Source organism: Chrysemys picta, chromosome 7 (genome assembly GCF_011386835.1).
Source record: "Chrysemys picta bellii isolate R12L10 chromosome 7, ASM1138683v2, whole genome shotgun sequence".
Taxonomy (NCBI): Eukaryota; Metazoa; Chordata; order Testudines; family Emydidae; genus Chrysemys; species Chrysemys picta.
In genome coordinates this window covers 88,037,642-88,060,051 of record NC_088797.1, presented here as the reverse complement: position 1 = coordinate 88,060,051, position 22,410 = coordinate 88,037,642, and the positions used below count along the sequence as shown (strand labels likewise).

The 22,410-nt window shown below is 43.1% G+C and overlaps 1 protein-coding gene across 3 annotated transcripts in view; it reads left to right on the top strand.

Annotated features, from left to right (window-relative positions):
* PALD1 (phosphatase domain containing paladin 1) overlaps positions 1–22,410 on the top strand; it is a 194,170-nt gene that overhangs the window by 14,751 nt on the left and 157,009 nt on the right. The window contains exon 1 of one of the 3 annotated variants that reach the window (XM_005281862.4): positions 995–1,374. The exons of 1 other annotated variant lie outside the window; for it this stretch is intronic. The gene's annotated coding sequence lies outside the window, so the exon portion shown is untranslated. Of the gene's footprint in view, positions 1–994; positions 1,375–22,410 lie in introns of those variants that run through there. One more of the 3 variants, XM_065551963.1, reaches the window with a different exon arrangement.

Below are 22,410 nucleotides of genomic sequence, written 5' to 3'. Positions count from 1 at the left end.
GGTTGGGTCAAGTGAGGCTGAAGTGAAGTCACTGTGTGGTGTAAATTTTATCCATGTGTGGTAAGCATGACACTTCTAGCTTCAGCAAATTGATCCAGCAGGACCTAAATAAATGCTCTAAAAGGTAGTAAAAAGTGGCCAATTTGAAAGCTTCTGACTGTTAACCTCATGAATAAGTTCACTTCAGACATTCTACGAAATTCAAGCTGGGCACGTGTGCATTTGGGGAAGGAATAATTTTGTTTTTCTAATACAATCAGTGGGGTAGCTTCCCACTCAAAACAGCATTTTCACACTGTTGGATTGAGACCAGTGCCTGGATTGTGTATGTCACATGCTCTGATCACTGTCCTCTCATTTTTTATGCTTAAATGGGTAAGAAATTGCAGTTTGTAACTCAGGTGTGCAGCAGCCAGGTAGTGCCTTTGACATTGCAGGAGTGAAAAAATTTGTGACCCTTTCCCTCTTTTTTACCATTTAGAGTCTGGCTTTAGGCTGCTCTGTCCACCCTGGGACTGCTGATCTGGGCAGTTCATAGATTCCAAGCACTTGGGAGATCCAGATGAAGAGACAAATTGCTATTGCTCCCCACCCCTATTACCCTTGTTCTCTCCCCCCTTCTAATCCAAGGGCAGCTGAGAGCCCCTTGAAATGGGCAGCATAAAAAGAAGGTAACATCGAACAGCTTAAATATCAAACATTAACGACTCTACACTTCAATGTTAACTGAGACTAAAATCGCTTGACAGCTGTTCTTGTCAGTAAGGCGCAGTGCTGTCTTGCCCAGTAGGTGGGGGTAGGGGTCAGGGTGGGAAGAAGACCTCCTGCTTTTGAGCCTTTCTTTCATCATGGCCTGCATTGAGCTAGTCCTGCTGCAGCAGTCCCCATGTACTGCACTCACTTAGGTTGTGTGCTGCTGTTGCCAGGAGTCCCAAGCCTTTGATTGGCAGAGAGGCCCACGGAGTTGGCCCTCTTTAAAGTCCGCCCCCACATCCTCCAGCACACAGACAGTCAAGGCTGTTCTGCTCACAGAGTGAGAGAGCGGGCGAATGAGCTAGCGCCTGTTGCTTGGCTGGTGCTTTTTTTTGCTGGCAATGAGTAGGGTTTGATCACTGACAACAAACTATTACAGATTTTGCTTCTCCTGCTGGCTCCTCTATCAGCCCAGAACGATGGGTTTAACTGCTTCGTCGCCATAGCAGCCCTCAATGGATTGTTCTGAGAAGTTACAAGGAGAGCGAGAGGATCTGTTCAAATCTGTGCGGGGAAACTGCTTTCTGAAGCTCTGAGCTTTACGGGATTTTTTGGTTTTTTTGCGCCCCTCCAGCACAGCAAAGAGGAAACTGAATGACCTCCGGAGCTGCTGGAATCCAGGTACTGTAGCAGCTCCATGCAGGTTCTTTTTCTCCTTTTGGATGAGTTTGAACCCCCTACGACCCAGGGCCGTCCAGAGGATTCAGGGGGCCTGGGGCAAAGCAATTTTGGGGCCCCCTTCCATAAAAAAAGTTGCAATACTATAGAATACTATATTCTTGTGGGGGCCCCTCCGGGGCTGGGGGCCTGGGGCAAATTGCCCCACTTGCCCCCACCCTACCCCTCTGGGCGGCCCTGCTACCACCTCACATTGAGAATTGTGTGTGTGTAATGTTTTCTGTGATGCTGTTGTGCTACTTTCAATAGAGATTAGTTGGGACTTAACTAGGTCTTGTTTGCCAACTTTAGATGGACTCGGCTTTCTTATTGTGTTTGGTCTTTGTCAACAGAATTCTCTCTCCCCTTACTTTTCCATTGTCCGTGGTATTATTTCTATAGTCTCTGATGTTGGAATGATTTTCTTCCTTGCTTTCTCAGCATGGGTGAGCTATGCCAAGCACAGGGCTTTCATATCTTCTATCTTAACGTATGAGACTGAGAGTTTTCCTGTCTTGTCCTTCTGAGATCGTAGTTATTGTCCTACTGTTTGTAGAAATATTTAGATTTCTGCTCCTCTCTTTTGCAGGGGCAGGAAAGCACCCAGGTAACTAGTGCTTCTTTGAGAGGATGGTCTAATAATACAATATAAGGCTCTAATGTCTTTCTTTTCCTGCACTGGGGACCATCAGGTTTATAATGTGCTTCTGCCTATGTAAAAAACAAAATACTGCTGTGGGGACAGCAGACTTTACTCCTTGGAGTGAGGAATGGAAAGGGAATTCTCTGTGTTGCCCAAAAGTGACTTGCTGAATGTTTTACGGAGCAGCTTTGATGGGCTCTGAAGGGAACTGTAACCTTTCCTCCTTAGAAGGATGGTGGTGGCTATGATATGTGTCCTTGGGAATGGCAGGGAGATTAAAATGTGAATGATAGACAGTAGGGATTGGGGGAGAGAATCTTCACAGGTTTGTCTGAGATGCAGAAAACAAAAGTATAGAAATTCAGAAAGGTGTGTGTACACTTACGTAGCTAGTTGTATGTGTTGATGAAAAGTGCTGTGTAAATGTTAATTATTCTGTGTTCCATTTACCTTTGATTACTTGTTAAAGTTTGTAAACATTTCAATCTAAAACGGATGTTGTGTTAGCTTGTGTTTTTAACTATATACACTGGTCTTTCTGTGGGCTGTAGTGTCCCTTGGGGGTAGATATACAACACAAGATACCTAGTTTCATTCCTGGTACCGTACAGTTGGTGAGGCCTGGCATTCTCATAATTCAAGTCCTTCAGCCTGGTACAAGTTCTTTGTGCCTAAGGCACCTGTTACTTCCATTAATGTTAACAGAGCTGACATATGTGCAGAGTGGCTAGAAAATAGATGCCTTTTATTTTTGGTTTATAGCGTGAATTTAAGATACCTAAATCAAAGGGTTTGTCTTGGGCTTGATTTTTCAGAAGTGTTAAGCACCACAACTGCAGTTGAAAGTCAGTGGGTGCTGTAGATCAGCACTTCTGAAAAATCAGGCCCTTAACATGCTACTCTGTGTTGATACTTTAAAGCAGTCGCGTGATAACAGTTGCATTACAGGATAGGAAATGTGGTTTTTCTTAACCTCTACAGTTGGCATACAGACATTCACCCACGTTTGCAGACATGCAGCCTGAGACACACCCACCCATACAAACAGCACTGCACACCCCTGTATACATGTGCTGGTGTCAAGGCTTCAGTTCTGTAAAAATGTATACTTTATAAAGTTGCTTTTAAATCACAAACAACATGACAGCACTTTAGGAGCTTTTGCCTTGGTGATGCAATTGTCTGTTCAGGCTGATTTCTTACATACTAAATTAAACACAACCCAGCCAGTCCCCAAAAAGAAACTCTTCCCTGTACAGCAGATACTGTTGTAAATCTACATGGTATTTAACAACACCGTCCCTGGTCATAACTACGCTTTGTAGAAGCCCACTGTAAATATGCCCTGCTCTAACACACTTCTTGCAATAACACACGCACATACTCTTGCATTCCAGTGCTCCCAAGTCTACCAGTTTTTTTTGTCCTCATCCAACACAGCAAGAATTACCAGAAAATATTTTTAGCTTTCGAGGATGATGTTCAGCTCCATCTGTCTGGGAAAAAAATGTCCATGTGTTGGAGAGAGAAGGGGACTAGTCTCTCATGTAAGCTAAAAATGAGTGCTGCTGTTACCAAAAAAAAGGGCATCAAATCAAAATAATATACTGTATGTGTATACATTTGACTTTCTCTTTCTTTAGAGTGACACTGCCTTATATCTGCTTGATTTCAGTGAGAACATGCAGAAACCAGTTTGACTCTGTGATGTATAGACCTTCATTGCTGCACATCTTGTAAAATCAACATGTGCACAATAGTTGATTTTTTTTCTCTTTTTTTTTAAACAATGTATGTGATCACATAGGCAACACATCCACATCTCTGAGAGTAGAACCAGGCCCTTAGGGGGTTAGTGGTACAGGTGGTTGTGGTGCTGAAGCATCCTGCATGTTGAGTTAAGAATGGACCACTTTGTGATGTTAGGTTTCAGAGTAGCAGCCGTGTTAGTCTGTATCCGCAAAAAGAACAGGAGTACTTGTGGCACCTTAGAGACTAACAAATTTATTAGAGCATAAGCTTTCGTGGGCTACTGCCCACTTCTTCGGATGCATATATGCTTATGCTCTAATAAATTTGTCAGTCTCTAAGGTGCCACAAGTACTCCTGTTCTTTTTGTGATGTTAGTTGCCACAGATGTCTGTGACTGTAAGATGAAGAAACAAAGTCAGCCATTGAAATTTATTTGTCTCCAGTTTAATTTCATCATGCTGGCTTTGATTCCTGCCAGAGAGGTTCTTAACACTAATGGGAATCAACCTGTGACCCTTGTTTGACTCTATAGAGCCTGGCATGCAGCTCTCTTTATCTGTAGGTCTGCTGTTGGTAATAGTTTGCACTTCTCCAATGCCTCCCATCCATTAATATTAGAGCATTTTTCCAGCTCTAGTAAATTAAGCTTCACAATATCCCTATGAGATAGAGGTAATATTATTGCTCATTTTGCAAAGGAGTAAATGAAGACCGAGAAAAATAGCTTGGTTTTTAACCCCATCAAAGCCAGTGGGGACTGTTGGTACTCAGAACCTCTGAAAAACCAGATCCTAAATAATACCTAGCTCTTAGATAGTGTTTTTCCTCCATAGAAGAGCTTTATGGGTGTGTGTGTGTGTGTGTGTCTGTGTGTGTGTGTCAGTCATTATCCCCATGACTTGCCCAGGGTTGTGCAGGATGCCTGTTACAGAGCCGGGAGTCACACCCAGATCTCCTGAGACCAGTTTGGTGCTTTAAAGGGACACAGTCCATATGAAATCTTGTCAGTTTTTAAAAACTGAGATATAGGTAATTTCAGGTCCTACGTCTCCCCCCCCCCCCCCCCCCCAGACCCCTGCCAACTTCTGTGGCTTTGGAATCACATGTTTCTGTTTTTAAAAGTAGTTTTTCTCTCCCCTGTTGCTGTGTGAAAACCTCACACAAAGAAAAGAGGAAACTCACCTTACAGGGGAAATGGTGAAAATGGCTGTACGCAAAGTACTGTCAAATGCACACAATAACACTGAGAAACGGAGAAAAATATTTTCTCCGCTTGCCCTTGTACTTGCACTTGTTACAACAGTAGCTAAGAAATTTCCAGACAGAAGTGTTCTATTTAAGTCAATGGTGTCCCTTTAACCAGCATTCCTGCCTGACTCACATGAAACAGTGCAGGAATGCTCTGTGTACACCCATCCCGTCACAGAAATGAGAAGCTGCTTGAATCTCCCCTTACTTAAATAATGAAGAAAGATAGAGGAAGAAGAAAGAGAGGACCCAATCCCCACTTCCTCCTATCAAAATGGATGGGGAGGAAGGCAAGAAAATTGAGGGCATTAAACTTAGTGAAAGAAAGTTATAAAATAACCCAAATGTAGTGTTTGGATACTGTGATACATCGTCAGTTCCATACCTGTGGTGTGAAGAGAATGTTAATTGCACCCAAGTCAGGAAATGCCAATCAAGACTGCATGCACAACCTTAACTCTGCCCCTTAATACATATGTATTACATTAGTCTTTAGTTGTGCAATCACATACTATTTCTCAGAAATGCAATAGAATATTATTACTTTTTCTAGAACTCTAGGTAGTTACATGTGTATGGCAGGGAGTCTTAAATTCATGTATGTGGAAAGGATATGGTAATTTATTGCACAACATATCACAGATTAAGCATAACACAGCAGACACATAGAAGGCTTTCTGGGGGGGAAGAAAGAAGGTTTGGCATGCAATTAGGAGTGCAGTTTGCAGTACTTTTGTACATGCTTTGTGTTATAGCTGGAAACCACCATAAGCTGCCACAAGTCGAATCCTGGAGCTGTTTTCTGTTGCAGCCTGTATGCAGTGGGACACCAGCATTTCAGAGGAGCATAACTGGTACTTTGGTTGCAACTAGACTTGTGCATCCCCTGATGTGTGAGGAACATGAGGCACTGAGGCACCCAAATGTTTCTTACATGGAATGCCTCATTTAACCAATCCCAAATTCCTCACAAAGGCAAATCGCCTATGGAAATCTTAAAGTGATTGTCATTGGCGTCAAATCCTGCTTTTTTCATACATGCATGTAAGTCCCATTGAAATCAAATGGAATTAAGTGAACACCTCTGAGGGGCAGAATGGTGCATCCTGTATTAAAAGGGATATCGTGAACTCAGTCTTGGGGGACAGGGAGAAGAGGGCAGGGGAGAACTGATTTATTTAAAAATAAATACATTTTCCATAGAGCGTGGTTTTATTGTTTTTATTTAAAGAATTAAAATGTTCAGAAGTTTTTTTTTTTTCTGCCCCCAAACTGTGCTCATAAAGTTCTTCTGGGTACCCCTCTCCATTGTACATCCTCTGTCCCATCCCCCCCAACTCTTTCCTTTCTCTCTGTACACATGCCTGCTTGCCGCTGCTTCAGTTTCAGCTCTAGTGCTGCTGTTGGTAGTGGTTAACACTCTTTTGCAGAGCATGTGGCTTGGTGTGCAAGGGAGCTCCTTCCAGTGTAGCGCATGAGTCTGCCACCAACAAATCAGTGAAGTGTATCTAATGCACAAAGTAAACAAATTGGATGTGTGGGGGGGAACTTCAGGAAAATAACTTTGTTTTCAGTTATAAAGATCTTATGGGTAAATAAGAGGTACAAAGTATCAGGGGGTAGCCGTGTTAGTCTGTATCTACAAAAACAACAAGGAGTCTGGTGGCACCTTAAAGACTAACAGATTTATTTGGGCATAAGCTTTCGTGAGTAAAAACCTCACTTCTTCGGATGCAACCGAAGAAGTGAGGTTTTTACTCACGAAAGCTTATGCAACCGAAGAAGTGAGGTTTTTACTCACGAAAGCTTATGCCCAAATAAATCTGTTAGTCTTTAAGGTGCCACCAGACTCCCTGTTGTTTAAGAGGTACAAAGTTTTGGATGAAACTGTGGTTTTTCAGGTTGAGGGTGTTCTTTTAATGCCCCTGGCTGTAGCCTGGGGTGGGAGTGACGTGGGAGTGGGGAACCTTCCTCCTTGGAAGCCAGGAAACTGTTGTCTGGGGGTCTTGGACCATTCAGGCCTGGTCTGCATTTAAAATGTAAGTCAACATAGCTACCGCACTTGAGTGTGAAAAATCCACGCAGGAGCATTATAGTATGCAAACCTAATGCCTGGTGGGGATGCAGCTAGGTTGACAGAAGAATGCTTTCATTGACCTATTGATCGGAGAGGTGGAGTTCCTGCAATGATTCAAAAACCCCTTCTGTTGCTGTAGTCTACATCTATGTTACGAACTTACAATGGCATAGATAGGGCACTGCTACAGGCTTGAAGTGTGGAAATGGCCTCAGTCTCAGAGACATTCATGCAAACTAGTTTCACTGTTTTGAATACACCTAAACAACTTGTTATGAAAGTGCTGAGAGAGAGAGAGACTGTCGGTTTTCATTGTCCCCATATTGAATTCAAAGATTGGGAAGGGAGGAAAGGAAACTTGTTTTGTTTTGCAAAAGGTGTGGCTTGTAAGAACCCGGTTTAAAAACAACTGTCTTTTGTGTGTGCTGCAGCAATGTGGAAAGACCATGCGTGGCTTGTAAACTGATCCACCTTGTTGCTTTCAGAACTTTCTAATCAGGAGGGGAGGTGGTGGTTAGCTATGAATAGAACAAAATCATAGCTTTCAGTTTCCAAATATGCATCTTCTCATACGCAGTGTGCTCTCTGAGCTGAATATTATGTACACAAGCTTTTCATGTTGCCTTAGCTGGCACTTAGCACTTGGGTTTGCTTGGGTGTTTCCTCTTCTCTAGGTCAAAAACCCCACTCATTTTAATGGAGGGTTGGTCCTGTCATCTAGCTTCTTATTTTGGCCTGTGCTATTGGTCTCCATGTAGGAAGAACCAGGGCCATACTGTGGCATGATCTTCTGTAAAATGGTCTGCTTTATCCGCAAAAGGAAACTAGTCTCTCTTCCTTTCCCTTGCCAGCTAGTGTAGTGTTGCTTTTGGCGGAATAGGGATATTTGTTGTCCTTCACTAATGATTGCTTTAAGAAGTTAAATAGCATTTTCTTGGAGGAAATGTGTTTCACTTTGAGGACACCTGTGAAGGAGCAGAGAGACTGCTGCCAGGCACAGCAGGGGTCGAAGAAAACCTCTGGGCTCAGCTAGCCCCACCTCATTATACCTGCAGTCAATGCCAAGCCTGGAGTGTGGGGAAAAGAAGGGAGCCTGGTTCAGTCAAGGGGTGACTGGCGGAGAGGCAGGAGCTATCTGTATGCCTGCCTGAAGGCACAGACCAGCAACCTGCCTGCCAACACAGCCACTGGAGGCAAGTGAGTCCCCCTCTGCCGAGGGGAACCTACAGATAAGCCCCAACTGTGGGGAACTGAACTAAGCGGGGCCACACCCCAAAATAAAGGACTTGCATAGGGAGCAGACCAGGAAAACAGGCCCTGACCCCCCCCCCCCCCCCCCCCCACGGCTGGGAGAAAACTCCATCTCCCTTGTTTAGGGGTTGAGCGACACGGGACCCTGGGCCAGGACCTGAGGGAGAAGGAGGGGTAACCAATGATCTAGCCAGTAGGCTGCCTGGCAACTGAAGTAATGATTATAGTGCTGCCATCTAAGTAATGATTGGGGGTGGTGGGTGCTTTGACCAGTGGCTTGCAAAATCTGCACATGTTCCCCAGCAGCTGCTGTCTTGGATTCCCTCTGACAAAAGGGAGTCCTTGGCAGCATAGCTAAACTGGTGGACATGCAGCTTTTTACACGATTCACTCTCTCAAAACCTGATGGAATCCCATGGATTGGAAATATTATTGGGCCACAAATTCTGAAGAAGCAATGGAACTTGGAGTGGAAATAGATTTAAACTTTCTGAAGTTATGTTGGCAGAAAGAATGAACAAATGACTTGGTTTAAAGAAATACAGATGGAGTTTGATGTTCTAGGGGTGTCATTTTTGACAGAAGATTTTCTCTTTGGAGTCTAGACTATTTCTAGTGTCCTATTGTGGGTTTTATATCTTTTCTTAGATGTCTTGGGATGGTAACACTCAAAAGAGAATGCATTGCATAAGCATGATGCGTGTGTCTTTAGATTCATTTATAAAGTACTAAAAGCTTAACTCAAATATAGGGGCTTGTTCCTGCTCTCATTGAAGTACACCGCTACCCCGATATAATGCGACCCGATATAACACGAATTCGGATATAACATGGTAAAGCAGTGCTCCGGGGCGGGGGGGGGCTGCGCACTCTGGTGGATCAAAGCAAGTTCAATGTAACGCGGTTTCACCTATAATGCGGTAAGATTTTGGCTCCCGAGGACAGCATTATATCGAGGTAGAGGTGTCGTTGTTGTTAAAACACTCATTCACTTCAATAGAAGCAGGGTCAGGATTCCAAATGTCAGACATCTATCTCCTTAAAAAACAGTTAAGGTGAGGTATGTGTGTCTGACCTAGCCCTTGCTGCTTTAGAATTCTGCAAAGTAGTTTTGAGTCTTTTTAAAACTTTCTCCTCCGAATACAAGACAATGGCTGGAGGATTTCATGAATTGTAAAGACACTACATATTCTTGCAGCTTTTCTCATGGGATTACCATACCTTTCAGCTGACTGTACAGTGAATATGAGACTTCTTTTCAGTCGATCTGTTTACAGTTTCCTATTTAAAGGCAGATCCAACAATAAATATGTTGTGCAGGGAAAGTTGCTCTGTATCCAAAGGATTTAATACATGAAAAGTACAGTAGAAGGACAAAAATAGTACAGGCTTGCTTGCTCTTGCCCAAGCTTGTACATCGTAAGCTGCACTGTTCAGAGAGCATGGGTCTGTTTGTTGCCTAACACAATGGAGCCCCAGTTGTGGTTGGGGCTGCTGAGTGCTATCATTATTATAAATAAAAACGGTATCTTCAAATGTCTATTGCACCAGTAATTTTTTTTTTATTGGTTTCAGGTGACTAGAATCCATTAAACAGCAAAGTCAGATAACTATCTGAAGACTTTGGCATAATATCTGGTCAAATCATGTTTGATATCTATAGTGGTCTGGTTGGTAGAATTTTGAACTGTTTCAATGGATCAATTTGATATTTGCAGACACAAAGATTTAACTTAATCCCCCCGTGATGCCTACAGGAAAAGAAGAAGGCAAGTGGTGGTTGATTATATATCTTCATTTAATTTCTTTCTCTCTCAAAAATGCCTTGGAACTATCAAGTTGTATACACAGCTAGCCATTTATAACTCTCTGTGATCTTGTAACTGTTGTCCTTATCTCCGTTCTCCTATTGTTTTTACATCTACCAGTTGTGTCTTGTCTTCATTTAATGTAGAAGTTCTTGCGGGCAAGGGCCAGTCTTCCTATGTGTCTGTACAGCGCCTAGCAAAATAAGACCCTGGTTTTCATTGGGGTAGCCGGGTGCTACCATAATACCAATAGTAATAATTGTTGCACATTAATAGCTTGCTTCTATTGGATATACCCTTCTCTAAGGGAGAGGTCCCAAGGATGTACAGCTACTTTTTTTTCTGACCTAATACAACAAAGCCCTGCAGAAATATTTTTGAACCCAGAACGACAACTGGACATCTGTCCAAAATCAAATAGACTGCAGTTCATGTACCACTGTTGTTACTACTGCAGTGTACCAAGAAGAAAAAATCCAACCCATTAAGAGCAGCAGCCAAGTGGAGCTGGATACAGATAATTGGGTACAGTTCATATGGGGGAAGACAATAGAAAGCAAAGTTCATTGGGGATGTTTCACTCTGTGGTTCTGAAGTGACTTTGAAAGAGAGCGACTTACTTCCTGCAGACGAGAACTAGAGACATAACAGTTTGCTTGAGGTAAGCAAACTGTTATGAAAGCTGGTTTTCACTTGTCAAGGACCAGGACAGTTTGTTTTGTCTCTAATGAAAACAATTTAGGATTTTGCATGTATGTATGTATTTATTTTATTCCTTCCTCCCCCCCCCCCCCTTAATAGTTAACATTAGCCCTACTAGCCATGAATGGTATTCCTCTTGGCTTCTCAGAGCCCATTTTGGAATATCTATTGAGGTCATAATGGTGGTTTGATTTATAATGATCCCTAAAGTGATTAATGGGTAGACCCAGGCTGTGCTAGCATTAAAGATGGTAAGTATATAAAACTTGCTCCTTTTGCCATGCATGCCAGCAGGGTCTACACAGGCCTGCTGCACATTAGAACTTAAATCCCTGCTGGTGTGCACTATGGCACCATGTAGACAAATTCTAAACAGAAATTACTTGCTGAGCAAATTCATCCTTTTGTGCAAACTCCATTTTCTTCAGCCTAGTTATATCAGGGATGAATTTGGCCCATAATGTAACTTCTTCTTAGCTTGTTTTCTTTTCTGCTCTAGATATCCTGCCTGTGCTTTATCCCCTTCTTCTACATCAGTGTTTACCTTGTCTTCCTTCCTTTTCCCTGGCCACCTGCAGTAGTGTCCATCTAGGTATTTATATGGCCCCTTGGCCTTCACCTCAGTATCTGAGCACCTCTCAAGCATTTTAAAATAGGAATAACAATTTCTGTTCCTTCCTATCCTGGAGGAGAACATAACTCAATTAGTTTAGTGGTTTTTGTTTTATTTGTGTTTGTGAGAAGCACTTACTGAGGGGGAAGCTAAGGCTCAGAGCTGAGTTTTGTCATTATTTCTGAATGTGGAAAGGTCTGTGGCCAGTTACCTCAAAGATGGATTCCAGAGGTTAGGCCTAGCTCCTGTGACAATTCCCCTATTGGTTGACCATTGAGTTGTTCCAATGGAACAGAGCTCCTGGGAGGCCATGGTTGTGGAGGGAAGGATGATTTTTCAGGTAGTTTTCTAAGCTCTGGGATATCAGGGCAGTGATTACAGACTGGACTATGTCTTCAATAGGGCACCAGTGCAGAGGGTTTGAGAGGTAACATATAGGATCCTGATATAGTGATGTGGTTGGAGAGCACATAGAAAGCAGACTTGGAAAATAACCTTTTTTTTTTTTTTTTTTTTTTAAACAAATTGATCTTGTATAGAGCTGATTTTCATCTTGCATAATATTGTACAGCAAAGCAATGCATGGCAGTTGCCAGTAGCCCTGAACATTGTGGATTTTCAAAAGGCTTTTGATCAGGTAGATAATCCCTGTGGCAGATCATATGCACCTGTGGAGTCCCCAGCAAAATCATTCAAATTATTAGGAATTTGTATCCGAATGTTTAATGTGCAGTAAAGATAAACTAGGAACTAACAGACTGGTTTAATATGATCACTGGTGTTAGACAAGGTTGTATCTTGTCCTCCATCTTGTTTGTAGACGCTATTGACTTTATGTGACAGAAAGTCAACGTGATTATCAACATTGCCAGTCAGATGCCCTTGCAATCTCTACTAACCAGTAGGTGTTATCTCATTTTCATAACTTCCATCTTTGATTTATAATTTAGGTTGTCCATAGATTGAAGTGTTATGAAAACTAAATCTAAAGCACGACAGAAATGTTTCTATGTACATTTGGTTTATAATACCAGTGGAAAAAGTGGGTTTTTAAAAGAAGCAAATTCCCTTGTAGACTCCGCAACTCAAGTACTGCAGCACTTTACTAGAAGCTGAATGGCTAAAAACTGGGCAGTGTCTTTGCATTGTGCAAATAAACAAACAGTGTTAATGGCAGATAATTAAGTTAGTGTCCTTCTAAGCCTTGTTGTAGAAAGAGGAGGGTCTGGAAGAAGAAAAGAGTTTTAAAAGACCAGTATGAAATTAGGTTTTATGTCATTTTATATTCCCTCCTTTTTCATTAAAAAGTGGTAAAATGATATTAGGGACTCTGTGATCGTATTAGTCGTCATTAGTGATGTTTTATTGATCTCTTTTCTTAGAGTGTGAAGTGGTTCAGCAACTAAAAGTAGGTCTCGCCCAAGTTCTGTTGCTGGGCTATTCAAGTTTTGTTCCTAAAACATCTTTTTACCATCTCTGGCATAGTGCCAGACCTTTGCTTAAAAAGGAAGATTTGAAATGGGTGATAAATGCCTTACAAAAGGGCAGCCTGGAAAAAGCATCTTAGTCAGAGGAGGCGCCTCTGAATATATATGCAGCATATCCAGATTACTGGAGCACAAGGGTGAGATTCACCCCTGGTACGGAGGAGGCCAGGTTCTATGTAGGAAGAGTGAATTTCACTCATAAATCTCAAGATGGCTTTTTGGGTACCTACCCTGCTGTAATATCGCTGTACTGATTTTCTGATATACTTTGATCTCAATTCTGATTTACTTTAGTAAAAAAACAAAACAAAAAACCACAAAGCAACTGTGGTCATATGTACTTGATAGACCTTTTATTACCATAAATAGTTGTGCAGGGAAGGCTGAATCAACAAACCATTTTCAGTGTCTGAGATACAACTTCAGGTTTGATTCTGGCCTCCCTTAAACCAGTTTAATTCAAGAGTAATTCCTCTAAAATTAGTGGAGTTACACAAATATGACAGGAGAATCAAGCCCTTACCATCTGAGACTGTTTACACTAGCACTTTTGTCGATTGGGGGTGTGAAAAAAAACACCCCTCAGACTGACATTAGTTTCACTGACAGAAGCACCGATGTGGACAGTCTCCCGCCGACATAGCTACTGCTCCTCGTTGGGGGTGGTTTAATTATGCCGATGGGAGAGCTCTCTCCTGTTGGCATAGAGCAGCTAGACAGGAGACCTTACAGTGGCGCAGCTGCAGTGGTACAGCTGTGCTGCTGTAAGGTGTGTAGTGTTGACGTAGCCTGAGAGAGAGAGGGCCTATAGTAATTGTATGTCTGTTGGGGACACTGTCATTACTCAGCTTTCTCTGTAGCATCTCCTCTGTCACCGTGACATTAAGACTGTGATAGAGAGAACCTGTTTGTTGTAGTCTTTGCTTTCAAAATTTTAGAAATGCTAGTGCTTTCTTGGGCAGTGTTTTATGTCTCTCCCTGGACAAAAGAAGCTGTATGTAAATATATTCTATTGTGGCTATCACCATGGCTATTGAAAAATGTCCTAATGTAACTTTTATTGCATGTGTATATATGTACATGCAATGTATGTGTATTTGTTGGTTTGCAATTGCTGGGTTGAAACTGATCAGGGGTTTTCCTGGAGCGTTACCTTGCTTTGATCGCTGTTGTCAATAAAAAAGGACCAGCTGGCAGGTCAAGGTCCCTCTAGGTACTAGTGATAGCAATTATTCTATAATAATGATTGATGCAATAATTATAATCATAGTAAAAACCCTTTTTAAGACAAAGGGTTATGTGCACACAACCTTACAGCGTTAACCCTTTCTGTAGTCTTTTTAGATCCTTCTTTAATTGTGGTTCCTCATGGTAGTTTCTAGGCCTCATCTGTGCCCCCCTCCTTTTTAATACTCCTCTTTCCTCGTTAACAATAGTGGTGGCAGCAGAAAACAAAATGTCTTGCCTTGATTAGTCTACTTGGCTTCTCATACTCCATCCTGATGTATATGTCAGGGGATTGTAGGGTTGTTACACTTCATATATTAGAAAATAAATAACACCATATCTATTGCTATCTCTAGGTGCAGGCACAGCAAGCTTAAAACAACAATTAAACCAGAACAAATTGACCAGATTTTAACTCAAAAGAATCCTTCCTCAAGCCATAATGCAAGTACAGCATGCATACCCTCCAGTCCACATTAAGGCAAAAGCCTGAGTGAATAAATAAATTCTATAACAAACGCAGACTCTGTGAGAACAAGTGGGAAGCAAATTCCTAAGTTGAGGGTCCTGCACTGAAAAAACCTATTCCTCCAGACCCCAGAGTTCAAATCTAGGATCTATAAATGAGAGCATTTCAGCTGATGCCCATTCTTAGTACGAAATATGATCTCCAAGGTATCCAGAACTGAAACTAAACAGACTTTATTGATCAAAACCTACACCTTGAATCGCATCCAGAAACAAATGTTTAATTTAATGCAAACTGTGGAGCACATGTATGATATGTTTTGAGTGTGAAACACTAAGTAAGCAGGCTGCCACTTTCAGCATTAGCTGAAGTTTGGACTTAAGTGTAACCCCATGTAGAGAGCATTAAGTGAATCCATTGTGGAGTTAATAAAAGCATGGATAACTATGAGGAAGTCAAGTATCAGGGGGTAGCCGTGTTAGTCTGTATCTACAAAAACAACAAGGAGTCTGGTGGCACCTTAAAGACTAACAGATTTATTTGGGCATAAGCTTTCGTGAGTAAAAACCTCACTTCTTCGGATGCATAGAGCTATGCATCTATGCATCCGAAGAAGTGAGGTTTTTACTCACGAAAGCTTATGCCCAAATAAATCTGTTAGTCTTTAAGGTGCCACCAGACTCCTTGTTGTTTTTATGAGGAAGTCAATATCCAGTAGAAGACGTCACGGCCTCCTCAACAAGCAAAGATGGGGAAAAAAATGTGTTCTTGGCTGGCGATGTTTCCTGGAAATCCAAGAGCAGCTACAGACATAGCAGGATCCTTATATTGTGAACCTTGTTAACACAAGGAGTTGATACACTGCAGTTGAGGGACCAGATATTGCTTCTCCAGGTGTTGCTGGGTGGAAGAAATCTTATCCACATTGAACCTTAACCAAGTGACAAGCCCAAACCTCAGCTAGGACAAGAAAGAAAAGGATATGCCTATGCTGCAATAAAGGACCCGCAGTATGGCCACTGCTGGCCCGGGTCAGATGACTCAGGCTTGTGAGGCTCAGGCTGCTGCACTATAAAATAGCAGTTTAGGCATTCGGGCTTGGGCTGGAGCCTAGGCTTTGAGATCCTGCAAGGCCTGGGAGGGTCTCGGAGCCTGGGCTCCAGCCTGAGCCTGAATGTCTAACACTGCTATTTTTAGCCCTGTGAGCCTGAGTCGGCTGGCCTGGGCTCTGAGATTGGGTCCCAGAGGTGTTTTTTCATTGCGGTGTTGGCATACCCAAAGAAGTTACGCCACCTGGATCTGATGAAAGAACACCTGCCATCAAGAGGAGATCATCATTAACAAGACACGCACCTTCTTTCTGAGGATCCTATATAATAGTAGAGCTGACTCAGTACAGCCTTCTCAAAACAGAATGACTAGAATCAGACTGATGACTCTTGAGTCTGTCAGCATCAAGAGGTGATTTCTTGAGCGTGGGCCTACCAGTCGCTTGCTTATGTGGGGCCGTCACCTTGTCCTCTTAAAGGAAGGCATTGTCCGTTTATACCGGGTAGGCAAGCTTTTTGGTCCAAGGGCCACATCTGGGTATGAAATTGTATGGCGGGTCATGAATACTCATGAAATTGGGGGTTGGGGTGCAAGAGAGGGTGAGGGCTCCGGCTGGGGGTGTGGGCTCTGTGGTGGCTCCAGAAATGAGGAGTTCAGTGTGTGGGAAAGGGCTTTGGGCTGGGGCAAGTGGCTGGGGTGTGTGTAGGGGGGTGAGGGCTCCAGCTGGGGGTGCGGGCTATGGGATGGGGCTGAGGATGAGGGTTTGCAGTGCAGGAGGGTGCTTCGGGCTCGGACCAAGGGATTCAGAGGCAGGAGGGGGATCAGGGCAGGGGGTTGGGGCATGGGAGGGGGTCAGGGGTGCAGGCTCTGGGTGGCACTTACCTCAAGCAGCTCCCAGAAGCAGCGACAAGTTCCCCCCTCTGGCTCTTATGCAGAGGCGCAGCCAGGCAGCTCTGCACACTGTCCCGTCCGCAGGCGCCGCCCCTGTAGCTCCCATTGGCTGTGGTTCCTGGCCAATGGGAGCTGCGGGGGTGGTGCGTGGGGCAGGGGCAGCGTGCCAAGCCCGTTGGCTGCCCCTACACGTAGGAGCCAGAGGGGGGACATACCGCTGCTTCCAGGAGCTGCATGGAATGGGGCAAGCCCCTGACCCCGCTCCCCGACTGGAGCGCCGGAGCGGGGCAAGCCCCAGACCCTGCTCCTTGGTGGGAGCTCAAGGGCCAGATTAAAATGTCTGAAGGGCCGGATGCGGCCATAGTTTGCCCACCCCTGGTTTATACCAATAAAGGTCCCAGTGTCCCTCCGCTAGATTAGGCCAGCTATGATTAGCATGGCCCCAAATTATTTAGGTGACAGCCCAAATATTCCACAGCATTTTAGAACCTCAGTGAGAGTGGCTGAAACTCTCTCTGCTTTTTCCCAGGCAAGGATTTATCACCCTGGAGGTAGCCAAGCCATTCTGAATATGATAAATCTTGTCCTCAAAGCAAAGAGAAATCCATGCAATGGGAAAACTTCTCTTTGCTTGTGAATGATGGCAGGCAGGCTTTACAGGAGGTCGTGTCACAGTCGGGAAGACTGTGAGTCGTCTTAACAACGAACTGTTTTGCTTAGAGTAGGCTGAGAAAATAGTAATAAAAAATGACTGACTGAGCCCTATTTATAGTCCAGCTTCTATCACTGCTACCACCACTGGAGATGCACCGGTGTTGAATTGTGGGTCCCATCTATTCCAGCATAGACAGCTTAAGAGTTACTGTACCCAGGATACATTATTACTGTTTATTATGGTAATTTATTTGAATTATGGTAGCACCGAGACACTCCAAGCAAGGATCAGGGCCTCATTCTAGGCATTGTACATACAAACAAGACTGTGTCTGCTGGAGAGGGCTCACAATTTACATGTTTGACAACACAACAGGTGGACAAAATCGACAAATGGGTGCAGTGGGTATGAGGTAACCAAATAGAGTTCAGCAGAAAAACATTTTCCTTGCCTGCCTTCAACATGCTTTCTCTAAACACTCCACAGGAAATAATTTTGTGAAGCTTGGGCCAGGAATATAATGCAGCTGTCACGTTCTGGGGTGCAATCCAGACTAGTGAGGAGTTGTCACTGCCTGCCCTGAATGCCTCAAGTGTCTCTGCTGCTGTGGTTCTTTTGCCTGGTCACTCCTAGCCAGTATACAAGCCTGCACTGAGTGTCTGTGTCTAGCTCTGACTCAGCGTTTCTGATTCCATCAGTCTGCTTGTCACATCCCAGCCACACTCTGATTACACCAGGCAACATGACCCTAACACCTCCTGAATTTTCTCAAAACCTCATGGTCCGAAGCTTGGAACACTCAGAAATAATAAGGTTTGTTTGCTCCTTTAAAGAGAGAGAGCCCAACAACTTGTCACATTAACTCCAGTTAAACATTCATTTTCAATCAAACACAGCACTGGTTGGTTTATATTAAAAGTAAAAAAGTTTATTAAGAAAAGGAGATAGGACTTTAAGTGACTTCAAGTATAAAGGACAGAGTTAGAAATGGTTACAAGCAAATCAAAGTGAAAAATGCTTCTAGACTTAACCAAACAAGCTGCAGCCTTTGTTCAAGGTAGTTTTCTTACCACTCTTCCTTTCATCAGGATGGCTGACCAACCCCGCTGGTCAGGATCTGCCACAAAGTCCAAAGTGCTCAGTTTCTTTGTCATCTTACGTGAAAGATAACTTGGGGTTCTTCGCCCCTTTCATTTATAGTCTAGTCCAGTGGCTCTCAACCTTTCCAGACTACTGTACCCCTTTCAGGAGTCTGATTTGTCTTGTGTACCCCCAAATTTCACCTCACTTAAAAACAATTTGCTTACAAAATCAGACGTAAAAATAGACATGTCAGCACACTATTACTGAAAAGTTGCTTACTTTCTCATTTTTACCATATAATTATAAAATCAACTGGAATATAAATACTGTACTTTTATTTCAGTGTATAGTATATAGACCAGTATAAATAAGTCATTGTCGTTATGAAATTTTAGTTTGTACTGACTCTGTTAGTGCTTTTTATGTGGATTGTTGTAAAACTAGGCAAATATCTAGATGAGATGATGTACCCTGTGGAAAATCTCTGTGCGCTCCCAGGGGTACACGTACCCCTGGTTGAGAACCACTGGTCTAATCAATCTTTGAAATGGATTCTTCTGATGATTACTCTACAAAGTAAAGTTTGTTCAAGCTCTGAGGAAGGCAACATGGAGTCTTGTGGTGAAGGAAGCTCCATGCTGATTTCTTCTCCTGCTGGTGTCTGCTAAAATGCAAATGATTCTGTTTCCTGCAGTGTCTTCCCTCTGCAGTGATGCTGAGTGGTTACCTCCTCCCCTTGTTAGCTTGATGGTCCTGTTTATCTTCTATGTAAATTGCACTCCCATTGTCTCCTCTTAGTGTAACATTTAGGTGGCACAACCACCTTCCTTTGTCTAGGGCGGGGTAACTTTAGGATTTGTTTACACTGGCACTTCACAGCACTGCAACTTTCTTGCTCGGGAGAGATGGGGGTGAAAAAACACCCCCCCTGAGCACAGCAAGTTTCAGCGCTGTAAAGCGCCAGTGTAGACAGTGCACCAGTGCTGGGAGCCGCACTCCCAGCGCTGGGAGCTACGCCCCCTCGTGGAGGTGGGTTTTTAGAGCGCTGCGCTGTGACTACACAAGCCACGTAAAAACGCTGCCATGGCAACGCTTTAATGTTGCCAGTGTAGACTAGCCCTTAGTTCTGCCTGGCAGACACTTTAGTAACAATTCCCAATATGTTTGTAATTTTGCATTTGCCCTCTGTATATATAGCACACAATAATATAAATGATCAGTATGTTGTTAGCTTTCCATTGATATCTTGCATGATACCTTTGAGATACAGGTTACGACATTACTTGAGGTACAGTGAACTGGTCAGGCCAGCTGACACTTAATTTTACTATATCCATGGCAACATTCATTTTTAAATTAACATAAGAGCACTCAGTTGCTGCTACCATGGTAGTCAATGCACATGCTTGGGAGCTGCTAGTGCAGTTAGCAGTCAGGAGGTGTGGGTTCCATTCCCAGTTCTGCCCCTGAATTGTTGGGCAAGTTCCTCCTCCTATCCTTTTGGCTGTTTTGTCTATTTAGGTTGTAAGTTCTGAGGCAAGGGCTGTTTACTATATGATTATACAGTGGGGCTCTAATCTCGGCACATCCTGGTGATACTGTAATACAAATAACACTGCTCTACAGCCAAAATGCTTCTGAAATAAATGTAGTCAAACTTTACTAATTCTGGGTCCTTGAGAACGAAAATGATGCTTAAAATTGTTGATTGGCTCTAGTTTTCAAGATATGCTATTGGGTCAGTATATACGACCCTTGACTTGGGAATGGCGGAGGATAAGTGAGTTATAAAGGGAAGGGATCTCAATTTAAACCAGAAATGACTAAAATACATCTTTGACTGGATGTATGAATAAATCTATGACTGGGTTTGGACAGTACTTGCTTTTTAGGCAAAACAATGAATGATGCAATCTGAAGCTGGTATTGCGTCATACATGATATGAATTGCATCATGTTATTCCTAGAAGTCATAGATGATGCAATCATAACGAAGCTTACATCACTCTGCTGAACAAATTGCCCTATATCAGATCTAGAAATCATGCAGTGTCGTGCTCTCTTATTTGTCAGTGTTTGATTTTACAAAGGGACACATTTCTGTTTAGCCAAAGTGAGCAGAGATGCCTCGTACTTGTGTGAACAGTGCAGATAACTTCTGCTATGTTTGTGGTGAAGTGACTTTTGCATCACAAAAGCGCAGTATAACCACTATGGTTAAGAGAGCCTATCACCTTTATTTTGGCTGCAAAATTGGAGATCAGGACAAGAGGTGGGCCCCACACATATGCTGCAACACTTGTGCAACAAATCTTTGCCAGTGGTTGAACAGGAAAAGGAAATCTATGCCTTTTGCAGTGCCAATGATTTGGAGAGACCAACAGATCATACCAGCAATTGTTACTTCTGCATGTTGCCTCCAGTTGGGAAAGGTGTGTCAAAGAAGAAAAAATGGACTGTGCATTATCCAAACATTCCATCAGCTCTACGCCCAGTACCCCATGGAGAAGGACTGCCGGTTCCTGATGCACCAGAATCATTCTCACTTGAGTCAGACGAGGAAGAGGACGAAACTTCTGATCCTGAACCATCAATGTCACAGGACCCACATTTTCTCCTATCCTCCTCCTCTGAACCACACCTCATAACACAAGGTGAACTGAATGACCTTGTCAGGGATTTGGAACTACCCAAGAGTAAGGCAGAGCTGTTGGGCTCCAGACTACAGCAGTGGAATCTCCTGGCAGGTGATGTTAGGGTTTCCATGTTCCGTGACCATCCAAAGGATCTTGTCCCATTCTTCTTCATGGAAGGTGATCTTGTAGCCTGCAACAACATCGATGGTGTGATGGCAGCCCTCAACATCGTTCACGATCCAGATGAGTGGAGACTGTTCATTGATTCATCGAAGACGAGTCTTAAAGCTGTTTTACTGCATAATGGCAATGTTTTGCCATCAATTCCAGTTGGTCATGCAGTCCATATGAAGGAAACCTATGACAACATGAAACAACTTTTGAGGTGCATAAACTATGACCAACATCAGTGGCAGCTTTGTGGCGATTTGAAGGTTGTTGCTCTCTTGCTTGGTCTGCAGACTGGATACACAAAGTACTGCTGTTTTCTCTGCAAATGGGATAGTCGTGCAAGAGATTCCAACCACATCAAGAAAGATTGGCCATTCCGACAGTCATTGGAGCCTGGGAGGAAAAGTGTTCAGCATCCACCACTTGTTGAATCAAGGAAGATTTTGTTACCACCCTTACACATCAAGCTGGGTCTGATGAAGACTTTGTCAAGGCCATTGACAAAACACAAGCAGCTTTCAAGTACCTCCGTGGAAAATTTCCAAGGTTAAGTGAAGCTAAGATAAAGGAAGGTGTCTTTGTTGGTCCTCAGATTCGTGAACTTCTTCGAGATGATGCATTTGACCATGCACTGCGTGGCAAGGAAAAGACGGCATGGAAAGCCTTCCAGTTGGTGGCAATAAATTTTCTCGGAAACAACAAGGCAGACAACTACAGGTTGTTGGTGGAAAACCTCCTCAAGGCATACAAAAGCCTTGGTTGCAACATGTCACTAAAGATACATTTTTTGCACTCTCATCTAGATTTTTTTCCACCGAACTGCGGAGCAGTGAGCGACGAGCACGGCGAGCCATTTCACCTGGACATTGCAACAATGGAGAAACGCTATCAGGGCAAATGGAGCCCATCAATGCTTGCAGACTATTGCTGGACAGTGACAAGAGATGCTCCATTTAATGAATACAAGAGACAAGCCAAGAAGCGCCGAGTAGACACTGAATAGGACTAAACTATGTACATAGTAGTTTTTTGCCTCTTGTTTCATAATACATTTTATTTATATAATCCTTTTTGCTGATTTTTAAAGTGTTACATAAACAGGACAGGTAAAATATTATCATTTAAAGCAACCATAAACACATGAAAAGACCTAGGTTTACAATTTATGATTAAAACTCTACTATCTACACAATATACATAGACATAAAATGTAAAAACTTAAATATCTTAGAAACAA